We start from the raw sequence: 12,278 nt of genomic DNA on the forward strand, positions 1-12,278 counted from the left end.
AACGTAGGGTTGGCATCATTCTCCGTTCTGACTGATATTGTAGGATACCTGTAATTTTTACTTGAGTTTCACTCAAATATAATGGGTAAACAGATGAAATGAGTTCAGAGGCATTGATGCCAAAAGGAAAAATCTAATCTAATCCGATGTTCTTAGTATAAAGACAAATCGATTTATTGCACGTTCATAAAATTTTTCAACAACATTATCCGAATTTTCGATAAGTGCCGACATGTTTGCACGAAAAGCAACAATTTCCGAAAGGAAAGAATAATAATGTACATAATCCAGGAAAAAATTTATAATAAGGTAAATTCTTCCAAAGAAATTGAAGCCACACAGCGATTGTTTTGCCGCAGTGCTTTATTTCTGTAATGTGACACTCTTTATTAAACGTATTTCGAAGAGCAATTGTGATAATGGAGGAACGGAGTCCGAAATAAATTTTTGAAAAAGTGGCACCATAAAGAAATAAACTACTCCAGCAAAACAACCGTTATGTAGTTTCTATTTTTGAAGGAAAAATTCACTTTGGTATTATATCAATTGTAAACGGTCAACAAAAGAATTAAAAAGAAAACTTTTGCCACAAAATTAAAATATTTTCAATCAGGTCTGAAATTGAAAAGTTAATAGTTTTAAGAGCATCGGATTTAAACGGTTGCGAGTTAAGATTTAAAAATTAAGTTAAAATTTAAATTATTTATAAATAAAAATTCTTAATTAAATTTTACAAACTATTCGATTTCTAGAATTTTGACGTAATTTAATAAATAATCAAAAACAAATTTCATGACATTTTCCCTATAATGTAGGAAAAACAGAAATTTTTATTTTATTACTCTATTATTTTATAAATAAAATGTTACCTTGAACCTGAAATTACTCATACATTAAATGTGTAGTTAATGAATATAAATAACTTACCTTACAAGATGATGTAGGAAACAAAATTAAATTAGTAAATTTGTTTAAATTAATATAATCGATACTTAGCCTAATTTGGATAAAAAAAAAAAAAAAAAAAAAAAGAAAAACGAAAAGTTTCATTCGAAGATTATTTAATAATTTTTTTTCTTTTTCAACTAATCTATAGACCTGGAATCGAAAATGTATATTCTATTCCGGACTAAATTCTTATAAATAAATGAATACCGTAAATTCGACTACAGAGTACGGAAAAATATAAAATATTCTTGACTAACAGATTGATTGATTAAATAATTAAAACAAAGTGCCAACACATTGTAGGCTATACGGGCGGCCGTAACTGTGTTCATTAAGGGAGAGCCTGATCAACAATAAGTCCAACCAGCACGGATAAGCTATGGAGAACGATTGTTATTTAAATTTGATTATTGTTGGCGTAAACACAATACAAAAATTTACAAATGTTTATAAAGCATTGATTTCATTAAAATATTTTCATATTTATTTCTCTCTTTTTTTTTATTACTTTTAAACTCATTGTGTAGTCGTCATATTTCATAGTATGAATATTTAAAGGCATTACTGTTTTCAAGCTTTATTAGCGGAGGGTGGGAAGCGTCGCTTCCAGCGCTGTGAGTAATTAGGAACCGTTTTAAACAACGCCACGAGTCGATAGGTCGCCTTTTCAACGGTCGCTTTCGCAACTACACCAGAAAAACTCCTCTTACGCAATTTCCTGAGAATAAAGAAGAAGAAGAAAAACAACTTTCTATCAATACCTTTCTCGTGCAAGGTCTCAGCCATGTTTGCTCAAACAGAAAAAAACAGCCTTTCCAGGTGCTTCCAAAAATACTCTCGAATCAGATTTTCGCTGGTCTCTCAACACCTGCTCGAATTTACGAACTTGTTTTGAAATTTTACGAACTATTCCATTTCCAGAATTTTGACGTAATTTAATTAACTCCGACGAATCGTGTATTTGAATATTGTGAATTTTTAAATAATCAAAAACACCATGAAAACCTGGGTTCAAATCCTATCCAAATCCCCACAGTTTATTTTGGGTAATTTGGAGTTGCATACAGGCTGATTAGACTAAAGCTAAAATCCTCATGATTTCAGCTTTTAATTAAATAGCTCATAATTGTTGTCTTTTACTTTTCGCTGCTAATTTTTTAGTTTCATTGTGTTTTTCTTCATAATTTCTAATTTTATAAATTTTAAGCATCAGGAAAAATTCGAAAAAAATCTAGAAAAAATGCTTTAATGAATAATTTTTGTTATATTTAATTCTAATTCAAATAATATGTTTATAAAATTCATTTAAATTTTTAAACGCCTGCTTATAAATATTATGAAAGAAAATATCACTGAAAAATTGCATCGTTGCACGTTATTTCTAATAGTGAGCAGGAGAGTTTAATTTGAAATGTAAAGCCTCATACTTATTTCTACTATAGGACCATTATAAAATATTAAATGTTATTGGGTGGTTTTTTTTATTAATGAAGATTAAGTTAGAATTATATTCTGAGAGCCATTGTTTTATGATTTATAAAACAGAATAATTTGGATAGTAGCATCAAGATGGGTTATGCGTGATTCAGCAGTTCTACGTTCGATTTTATTCAGGTTTCAATTGCTTTGTTTTCCCCATATATTTTTTAATACTTTCTTAAGTTGTGAACTGGAAAAACGAATAATTATTAGAAAATTTTTTAAATAGGCATAAAACTGTTTATTGAGAAATTGGTATGAATAGTTATGCAGTAAGAATTCATAAAATGTTCTATTCTTCTATTGGTAATTATAAATTCTATTGTAAATCAGATCATTAGCAAACAGTATTATTGCCTGCTGACCATAACATCCTAATTATCTGGCAATAATTAAATATATCAAATCCAGTTTGTTTTTATAAAATTTTTTCTGCATATTTCTTTGCAGAAAAATATTTCTAACATTCTCTCTACGTGTATAATTTGAAGCTATGATCATATCAGATCACAGCTTCAAATTGTACTTCTGTAATTTCGCGAAATTATTAAATTTTATTACTATGCACAAAATGTACGAATTTTGTGGCATTTTTAACATCAACACAATATTTTATTAATTTTTTTTGTAACAATATGAATCTTTAAAAAGACGATGAGGAACTATTACAAAGTTTTCAGATTAATTATTAAATTTCATTAATTGGAAAACTCCGTAAGCTATTATAAAAATCAATAACAAAGCAAACAAACAAATTAACATTTTATTATAGAAAATTATGTACATAAATATTTTAATTTAAAGATATATTTTAACACAGACCTATATATTGTGTGAAAAATCGAAGTAGACTATAAAAATATATTAATACAAAAGGTATTAGACATAGAAAATATTTAATAAGTTGTTTTCTCTGCTTGTATAATCCAATATATATTCTTACAGGTAATGGTACAATATACGTTGAAAGAATACTTTTCAGAGATTCTGTGGCAATATGCTCTATAGAATTAATAATCTTTCTCTTGAGCGTTGGATCGACAGATACATTAATCCAGAGTTTTGTTGCCCAAGCCAAGGCATTATTGATTCCAGTTATTTTTATAACTTCATAATGTCCCAGTTTCAATATTTGAAGCGATTTAACTTCTAGGCAATGTTCGGTAACTACTAATATAATTTTCACATCCATACTGCTTAGAGTTGCTTCGAATTCTCCTCCTAATACGAATAAAGAAGAAAAGTCAAATTTGGCCATTAAACGTACGTCTCTTACAGAAAATAAGCCATTGACTTTTATGGCTTTTTCTAAAAATGAAAAAGTACAATCGCCTACTCGAATCATCGAGCATAAACCATAAATAACGAAATCGAATATTCTTACGTAATCATCGATTTTATATTTCTTTTTGTTTGGTAGTCGATACGAATCTTTCTTCGTTAAAAGTCTATTTCGTAACTTAAATCGTGTTAGAAAAGTATCAGTATATTGATTTAAATTTCCGGTATTATCTGAAATAAATTAAGAAATTAATTTTTTAAATTTCTAATATAATTTATTAAATTTAAATTTTATAATTATTACAGAATCGAAAGATTAGAATGGTTACAGATAAAGAAACGTAACAGGAAGCGAAGAAGCAAGCATAATAGATAGAAAGTTAGTAACAATAAGTGAAATTTTAAACTACACATATTAAACAATATTTTTATTAATAAATGAATAACACTCGAGTTTTTATTAAAAAAGCAAATACTGAATTTTAATAGAGCAATATTTACGACTTTGTTAAAGCATTTAGTTTTTCTAATAATATTTAATACATTTTAGATATTTTATAGTACAAAACTCCAGCGAATCATGTAGGCCTATTTAAAAATTGTGAATTTTTAAATAATCAAATGCAGTTTAAACTAGAAATTATAATTTTCAAGCTTTTCCTATACATCATTAAATTTAAGTTGTAAAAGGTTTTAATTGAATTGATTACCGTATTCCTAATTATTATATGAATAAATTCACCATAAATTGAAACTGTGTGCTCGTATTGGATCTGTGGGTTTATATTATTTAAATTTGCCTTATTGTTTCTTTCATGTTTATATTTATTTATTCATCTCACAAAAGCTAATGATTTCTTATTCCTTACTTTCATCAGCATAAAGCAATCATTTTTCTTTATTCTGATGAAAATGAAGAATAAAAAACAGCTATTTACTCTTCAGAAAAATTCTAAATTCGATTTTAAAAGTCTTGTTTGCATGTCTTCAAGAGTCTGTATTTATTTTTTACGAACACAATATTTCTTTACAATTCGATTTTCAAAACTGACTTATATTTCTGCAGGACAGAACATCGAGGTTTTAATAAACATTTAAGAATTTAAGAACAATCAAATAAGAATTTAAACAATTAACATTTTCTTCCTTATATCTATGAAATATATATGGACTAAGAACAAATTTTGAATCTCCATCTTAAATTCTATAGATTTGACTTTCATACTAGCTTCTTTAGGTTTTTCCTGTTAAAACTTATATGTTAAGACTTTTTATATGTGACAAAAAGAAAGGAATGGGATATTTATATTAATAATAGGTATAATCTATACTAGAGGCGAGAGCCTTTTTTAATCGGATGCTCACATCCATTGTCAAAGAGAGGAACGTACGTTTTATTATAGGTTTTATAGGTGTAGGGGAGACCGGAACCAGTTGTTACGATGGGTTTTTAATATTTTCTCCTAGATGCAACACTTCACTGAGAATATGGCCTATTGAAGAAGCTTATATCATATGAAGTTTCGGGTTTGTTATGGCAAATGAGCTAAAGTTTGTTCTTGACATTGTAATTTTATATCCTATAAGAAATTTCTTTTGATTGTGTTTCACGTGTAATTTTGGTTTGAAGGTTTGAAAGATCGTCATTGTGTATGCTTATTTTACTTACAATTTAGCTTTAATTTCATGCTGTAATCGATCAGTTTGTTTGCTTACTTGATCAGAACTAAGTTAAAGTTAATAGCAACTCTTGGAGCCAGTTGTTATAACGCGAATAGAGCACATCGTTACATTATGGCTACTCCACGTTTTTGACGTGTCATTTTTATTCGGTTCTCTCTTTAAAGAATGATACTAACATAAGAGAAAAACTCACGAAGGAGCAATTATTACATTTGAAAGAGTCCCAAATATTCAAGATTTTTAAATTTATAATATACAGATATTTAATCGGAAAAAATGTATGTAATACCCAAAGATCTGCGAATTGATTACCGAAAATGTTAATATTTCAGATGCAGTAGGAAAATTATAAAAAAGAAGAAAAAAATGCTATACTGCAATTGTAACAATTAGTCCAGCTCTCCCCTATAACTCAATACAAGTACACGAAAAATAGGCATATATGGTATTACAATTATAAATACATAGATGTCTTTATTGAAAAAGAAGCGAAAATATTTTTCTTCGCTAATAAAATTCATTATAGCAAAACTAAACTTATCATTTTATATTTTATCGTGTCTTAGAAGCAACAAAGATCGTGTCTCTAGAAGCAACAAAGGGCCACATGGGACCAGAAGATCACATGTTCCTCAGCTTTGTCTAGTATATGCGTTGATTACATTAAAAAATAGTATAATAATTCGTTACAGTAATAATCATAAAACTTTTATTAAATATTTTGGAACCGGAGAATCTGAAAAAGTTGTAGTAACAAATAAAACAAGTCTTTAAAATATTGGCTTAATTATACTTTGTAAATAAAATGACAAATTATTCAATGATGAAAGAATTGAATAGAAATATTACATTTAGATTATAATCTTAATTAGATTTTCGGAACTGACTACAAATAATTCAAAATCTTGTTTGATTATTTAAGTTAAACTGTATACATGTATAAAGCAAAATTAGACTATGTACATATTAATTTCATAGTTATGCTGTAGTTAGAGATAAATTAAATACAAACTTATAAGTGAATTAAGACGTTATAAAAATAAATAAAATATTATAAATATTCGCAAAAAAATTGTTTGATATATTCGTTTTTATTTTTGTAAAAGAAAATATCCCTCAATACATTTTTGCTTAATAGAATCTTTTCCTAAAACTTTAGTCATTTAAGTAAAATTGTTATAAAGACATATTTATATTTTTAAAACTAATATTTATTAAAAACTTAGTTTAGTATATCAGAAATTCGATTATTTTTGCTGTAAACTCCCATCTTTTAGAATCGCCTTATTCTCTCTACACAATACGTTGAGAAATTCCTCAGTTTTTAGATAATTACTGTAGTTTAATATCACTTTACAAAATGCTAATTTTTAATTTTTTCATAGTTTAATGGGATTTATTATAAAACATTGTGAATTCATTTGTTTTTGTTTTTTTTTCCGTTACAAAATGAAATTAAAAAATTACAATATGCTTTCAATAACCAACAAGTTTAAATGCTCGTTAAGTACAGTATATTGAATTCTCTGATATTTCTTCATCTTGCATGAAAAGCTTTTTAATACAAATTAAAATTCGAATAATTGTAAATATGAGTGATATAATTTATATAGTGATAAAAGATACGTCGCTCGTTCTCCTTATTTCTACGAACAAAATTCAATCAATACTTGAAGATTTAAGATTTTAAACAGACATTATATATAACGAATGGAAATTCAATGTAATTGTGACTAAAATAAATATATATTTTAAAATTAATAATAATTTAATTTCACACGAAAATAAATATTTATTTTTGTTCGGATTTAGATTAATTTAATATACACGGCTTTAAAAAAAGAAGAAAAGATAAATACAGTATTTATTCTTGTTTCCATGTAAAAGTTTCAATAAAATTAATCAAAATTAAAATTGATAATGTTCATTAAGTTTAATGTGCTTACCAACAATTTCTTAGATTGAAAACTTCAGATAAAAAGTTATAAGTAAAATTTACTACTATAATCAATATTTATCCTATAATCTTAACAGAGCATTGGATAAGGAAGCAGTTCGCTTAGGAGAGCACTTTTCCATGTTTCCGATTTTCTCCCGTGTTTTATATATAACAATTTCCATTTTCCATAAATACTGTATTATTTTTATATTGTACTGCACAGGTCTAATTATAAAACATTCAGAAATTTTGGAACAAAGATATTCACATCTTTTCACTAAACTTCTTCCTGTATTTCTGGAATGGAGTGAAATTAATGCAACTGGTAAATATTGTATCTACTCATTATTCGACAAACCGATAAAATTGATGATATAAGAGTAGAAACCACTGTATAAGTACAACAAAATTATGTGATAATAAATTTTAACATTTCCAAATGTGTTGTAAGTTATATAGAGTTCCTAAGACTTGAAGGGGTAGAGAGATTCGAATACCTTGAACAACCCATTGGTGATCTTGTTATTTCGAGTAAGGAAACATAATTCAATGATTCCGAGAGTGCAGCCAAGAGCACCGTAAAAGTAAGCAAGAGTACAGTCAAGTCTTAAAGCACCTCTTAAGCACACTTGCTGTATTTTAGATTATGCTATAATTATTTATTTTCTCTATTTTATGCTTTTTAAGATGACATGTGTTATACATTATTATATATAATTTATATAATAATTTTGTGTGTATTGATTCATATATCACTATATTATATAGGCCTATTAATGTTTATAATGTCTGGAAGATCAACTGTCACTTTCATATAATGAACTTATTAAAGTGAGTTATGAGAGAATGTATCATTATTACAGAATAATTGCAACCCAATAACTGAAACTATTTCTTTGGCACTTTAAAGAAAATTGTTTCTATCACTCAGAAAGAAAATCCCCATAGCAAAACTTGCACCGTAAAAATGAATTACTATGGAAATTTAAAGCGATGCTTTGAGATTAGAAAAATACAGTTTATTAAATTATTTGACTTTTATATTAATTAACAAATTTACCAATTGATTAATCCTTAACTAACTGATAAAATCGCCAATAAAGTACAGGGATTCATAACGGATTTATATAATTACTCCTGTTAATACGTTTTTATTCAATTTATTGCATATTTTTTATAAGAAATTTTTAAGAACTGTTTAAGACTTTAGATTGTTATAGTGTTAGTTATTGCATTGAGAAAAATTAATGCTTTTTACATCTATGTTAGTTCATGTTAGAAATAAGAAAGTATCTTACCTTAATGAGGCTTTTGAATGGATTCACACAAGCATATTTTTAAACCCTTTTCATATACGTAAAACAATGAAATTGATGCATTAGCAAGCCAAGGTGTATTTAAGAAAATATTTTATTGCAGTTACCAAACAATTTTTCAGACTCAACAGAGTGTAACCCATCATAAAGACAGATACGGTATGAATGCAACGAGAATTTCAGTACTACTAAATTATATATTGTACTTCAAAATGATGATGATAATATTTAGAGTAATTTAAAAAACGCCGGAAGTACTTTTTAAAGTAATTTCAAAATAAAAAATTATCTGCAATTAATGTTGTAAAATTAGGTTATGCAAAAATTGCAAGAAATAAGAAAAAATTTAAAAAAGCTAAATACAGCGTGTTACAATACTATAATAATTTTAAAAAATCGCTATCAACGTATTTAAATTGTTATAAAGTTCTAACTTGTATAACATTAAAATTTGCAGAAATTCCGCCACATAATTCGCAATCTATAGGGTCTATAGTAAATACAGGAAGTACAATATATTTAAAACTGTAATTCTATTCATAGATTTCAGCTTCAAAGAATTTCTAGAAATATTACTTTCAATTTTAGAATAACAAGTTATATGAAAAGAAGAATAAATAAATTATGAAAAATAAATCAAAAATTATTTTTTACAGTCGTTAAAATTAGAATCATTACTACAAAATTAAAAATTTTTTATCAACTTTGAGAGGGAATTTATAAAAATTTTACATTGATTTTAAGAGAACTTCCATCTTACAAGCTCTGATATTTAGAAGATTCAATTCAGTATTCACCAGTTTTCATGTATCTGTTTTAAAAAGTTTTAAATGAGAAAGTTATATGAAGATATTAGCGAGGTTGAGGCCGAAGTTTTAAACGCGAAAACGTGTACGTCGGACGTTCAGCACCGCCCTCCTGTAAACCTAGAAGTTTGACAATGGCGTTTGGAATGTCGAGCGTGATTCCACTGACTTTCCAAACGCAATTGTCAAACTTCTAGGTTTACAGGAAAGCGAAGCTGAACGTCCGACGTACACGTTTTCGCGTTTAAAACTTCGGCCTCAACCTCGCTATTATATTCTTATACAAGACTTTCATTACTCAACAAGAAGGGAAGTTATCATTTTCTCTAATTTATAAACGATTTTAACTGTAATTTCACTTCTATTGAGTACAGAAGCATTCTATATAATAGATGCAAATTTTAAAAATAATCATGGTAATTTCTAATGATTATGTGGAGGAAATATATAAACTTTTCTAAAAGTTTTGAATAACAGTTATCAATTTTTAAATAGATTGGCATAATTTAGTATAGCTGTTTAAATAATGGTTTATTTTAGTTTTCTTTAACATATTTTATATCTATTTAGAATATTTCTTTCGAAATATCAAAAATCTAAGCATTATGTTATAAAGTTAGGCTTTGGAATGAATTTAAAGTGTTTTAAATTTTCTTTGCATTACAAAGGATATACACCTTTAATATTTCTTTTTAAATGTTATATTAATTAGATTATTCTTTCATGGATTTTGCTAATTAAACCAATTTAATAGCTCAAGAGTATGGTAGCTTTCCAGCAATATGCAACAAATTATTTTCAATATTGTATTTTTAACACTATTTTTCTAAATGAGTCGGTTTTGCTCTTGTGAATTAATATTCTTATTTATAAAAATTTAAAAAAATTAAAAAAAAAAAACAGAAAATTTATTCAGTTACTGTGAATTTTGCGATATTCACTTGCTTTATAAATTCTAATATCTATCTCTTAATTTAATAATAAAAACCAATGCTTATCTCTTAAAATATCAAGAGATAAACATTAATTTTACCAATTTCTATCACCTGAAATTTAAAATATAGTTCAAAATTATATATTACTATAGCAATTTCATTACCTAAATTTGATTTATCAAAAATATTCATTGGATTTTTTTTAAAAAATCGTCTTAAATTGGCCACAACATTAAATGAATATGTGTAATGAAAACCATTTTGAAAAACTACAAAATCGTAATTTAAAATATTAAATAAAATTGCATAACAGTAATTTCGATATTTACAAAATAGGCAATAACATAGCATGGTACAACACAGACAGTAGAGTCCTGAGTAAGAACAAGGAAATAAAGAACACTCTTAAGAGTACATTAAATATTAATATGTGTTTAAGCATTACAGTTTACGAAATACATTTTGTGAAGAATTAAAAATAATATTTTTCTTAATTTAATTTTTAATAAATAAAGCTATAACTTGTTTTCAATAACAAAAACTCTAATAAAAAGAAATCAAAATTGTTTTTATTTTATATTTAAAAACTATCTTTATATTTAATTTTATAAAATTAAAATATAAATAATAAAAACAATATATTCTAGTGAATTTGAAGTATTTTAAAAATTATAAATTATTTATTTTATAAATTAAACTGGCAAAAATATTTTTTTTGTTTATTAATAAATAAAATAAATTTTTTTAAAATTTAAACGCATAATTTACGTATAAACTTATTTTTAAAATTATGCACAAATTATGTAATTGTTGTATAAATACATTAAATAATATATCTACTAAACATAAAATAAAGCAGCCTATAATTAATTAATAATAATTAGGCGTTTATAAAAGAATGATATAGAACGATCATTTTAATTTAAAAAGTGAAAAAAATCTTCACATTGTTTTCCCAATTTCGTTCTTCTCATATCTTAGAAACAATAAAGGCACATAGCGGAGTCAACCTAATTATAAAATTATTTCACCACTAGAGGACATTCATAGATAATTTTTGCATGCTGAAACGGAGAACCTCCGAAAAATGGTCGACTCCGCTATGTGAATTTTTCGTGCCTAAGGTGAGAGAAAGACGAAATCGTAAAAACGTTGAAGTTTTTTTTATAGTGTTTTTACTATTTTTTAATTTTAAATGATTGTAAATTATTGTTCTAGTTTTAATTTTATTATATATATAGTTTTAATATATTTAGCTTTTCTTTTTTATTTAAAATATTAAAAGTAAGTAATAATACAAACCATAGGTGAATTCTTAATTTGCTAATATATACCTAATATCATTACATACGTGACAGAGTTAAAAATGAACCAAAGTTTTGTATAACTTTTATTATGTTAATATTACAAGTATTTACAAAAGACTATCTTTTGTAAATACTTGTACTAAGTAAGCTTCTTATGCAGCTATATCGTTCTGCTAGCAACCCTATCACTTGCAAAAACAATCCTGAAAGACTTTGCTCTTTATTGTTTATTGCCATCCTGCCTTCATTGGTCGTTCCTCATCAGCGAACATCTGACTAAGAAAGGCATAACAGTTTTTTCCCAATTTTCTTTCTTGATTTCCTCACAAATTTTTATCTTCTCCGTAAAAAAAAAATTTAAAAGATGCATTTCCAATAAGCAGCAAAATGAAAGCCGTACCGACGAGCTGGGCTTTTAACACTGATAAGTAATAGGCCTATACATTCGGAGAAATGTACAGGTGCAGAAAGAGCTTACTTTGTAAACTTTGAACGTAATTTGATATAAGAATTTTCGTTGTATAATAAAATAACTGTCTAAAGTTTGGTTTATCTTTGTCACAATCACATGTGTATGTGGGTGT

At 26.2% G+C, this 12,278-nt stretch overlaps 1 long non-coding RNA gene across 2 annotated transcripts in view; it reads right to left on the reverse strand.

Moving 5' to 3' along the window:
* The window catches only part of LOC136981594 (uncharacterized), a 32,151-nt gene that overhangs the window by 1,261 nt on the left and 18,612 nt on the right, over window positions 1–12,278 (reverse strand). Inside the window, exon 3 of one of the 2 annotated variants that reach the window (XR_010881743.1) lies at window positions 3,185–3,939. The exons of the other annotated variant lie outside the window; for it this stretch is intronic. This is a non-coding gene — a long non-coding RNA (uncharacterized lncRNA). Of the gene's footprint in view, window positions 1–3,184; window positions 3,940–12,278 lie in introns of those variants that run through there. 2 annotated transcript variants of the gene reach the window in all.

The sequence above is a fragment of the Centruroides vittatus genome, unplaced genomic scaffold (genome assembly GCF_030686945.1).
Source record: "Centruroides vittatus isolate TY-2023 unplaced genomic scaffold, ASM3068694v2 contig_782, whole genome shotgun sequence".
NCBI classification, from domain to species: Eukaryota; Metazoa; Arthropoda; class Arachnida; order Scorpiones; family Buthidae; genus Centruroides; species Centruroides vittatus.